Here is a 2143-nt window from a genome sequence, read left to right as displayed (position 1 = left end):
TAATTACAGTAACTACAAATGTTGTTGCCATTCATATTATGACTTGTTTTCTACATCTATGAGATTGTCTATTATCCCTGTCTTCTTTACCACCTCCCAGAGGATATACCCCAGCCCTCATTACCTGTCAAAGTGTGTAGCACAACACCTCCTACTGAGAGACAAGGAATGAAACAGTGAGTGGATGCAATACATCTTTGCTTAGGTAATACTATTCTTCAGTGTAGATGTGGGGGGGCAAGGATGTGTAGACTAACATTGTTAGTGTTTTGCAAGAAAAAAGGTGAAGATTGTTAAAGTTGTCTATCATTAGAGAAATTTACTTTTATTTTCCATTTTGTCTTTTTAATCAGTAACAATCCACATGCTAACAGTTTGTTTAAAGAGAGATCTTTAAAAGATTACCAAAGAAGGATGAAGACATCTTTTGACATCTTTTTTTCAAGACTATCAGGAGTTGACCCTTCCACCATTCCAAGTAGCCGATATCTTTTTCTTTCTTTCTTTCTTTCTTTCTTTCTTTCTTTCTTTCTTTCTTTCTTTCTTTCTTTCTTTTTCTTTTTNTTTTTCTTTTTTTTTTGTAGTATGCTTGATTCCAAGGTGGCTAAAGCTTTTGTTAAAATCAGTGATTTTCTCTTTCAATTATGTGTGGCCCACAATACAGGCATGTTCTCTGGTCTATCAGTTCCCTAGCAAGGTCACCATGTATAAGAAGAACCATGGAGTACACTGTTGCACATATTGCATGAGCAGGAAAAAATAGTGAACAGTACTTGAAAGGCATCTTTTGTTCTAACAAAGTAGCAGGACTGCCAGTCACATTAATGTACTATACATTTTTAAAAGCTTAAAGAAAGTAATTAGGGTATGTTCAATAAAGAATGATAGAAGTTCATGCAGATAGAGATGTTTAGCCTGACTTTGATTCCACACAATATATTCATGTATAATGATATCACGTTACCCACACATTTATAATTTCATGATTACGTGTATAAATTAAAATAAATTTACATTAAAAATTAAAATATTCTATCTTTATGTAGTACATTTGTTGTTCTGATTATTATGGGTCGGGAGGAATTTCTTTTCTGGTCCAGTCTATTTGGAGTTTTATAGGCTTCTTTTATGTTCATGGGCATCTCGTTCTTTAGGTTTGGGAAGTTTTCTTCTATAATTTTTCTTGAAGATATTTGCTGGCCCTTTAAGTTGAAATCTTCATTCTCATCTACTCCTATTATCCGAAGGTTTGACTAACAGGGAGGCCTGAGAGTCAAGAGCAAATTCCTTATGTCTATATCCTAACTGCACCACTTGTTAGTTGTACGGACAGTCCAGTCATTTCACAGCCTCATGCCTTGGTCTCTTCACCTATAGGCTACATATCACAAGAGAAATCGCCTCTGCTTCAGTACTAGAATTAAATGAATCAGTGTTGGGAACAGAGCCTACCAAACGGTCAGCAGCAGACATACACAGTAACCAATGCATGTTAGAAAGAACTAACCAGGATATCTCAGTCATTGCACATAGATTCCCAGCTTCAACACACATGTAGTCCCATGAAGTATAAATGAGATAAGACATAAATTTAATAAGCAAGATGAGGGTTACACTGGATGCTGTAAGGTGGCAAGTGTTAATCAAGCCAGCAAATGTAGAATAGGATGAGAAATTCAGCAAGGTAGAAAGAGGCAAGGCTCATTCTAAGTGAGATTGCTAATCAACAGGCTGTGCCCATTTGGAATCAGTAGAACAACCCTGGGAAGAAGTGTGGGAGAATGTTGGGGGGCAAGGGGTGGGAAGGGGTTTGGCTTAGAGGTAGACTACATTGGGGTAAAGAAAGGGATAAATGACTCACTGTGAAAACTCTTGGCCATCCGAGCTCATTGAAGGACTCTCTTTTGCATTTTGAATTTTACTTGGAGACATTGTCCACTAAATCCCTAGACTTTGAGAACTCCCTTCCCTTCACAGAAGCCATCATTGTGAGAAGATGCTCCAGTAGACATATTTTATAACCTTTATTTTCTTTTTATGTTAACATTTGATTGCATAGCCATCTGAATGAGATGGTGGAAATTTGAAGTGGGAGAGAAAGTCCTTACACATTCATAGATGGTTCATGTATTAATTGATTTTA

The sequence above is a fragment of the Mus pahari genome, chromosome 13, assembly GCF_900095145.1.
Source record: "Mus pahari chromosome 13, PAHARI_EIJ_v1.1, whole genome shotgun sequence".
NCBI classification, from domain to species: Eukaryota; Metazoa; Chordata; class Mammalia; order Rodentia; family Muridae; genus Mus; species Mus pahari.
This window is presented reverse-complemented; position numbering follows the sequence as displayed.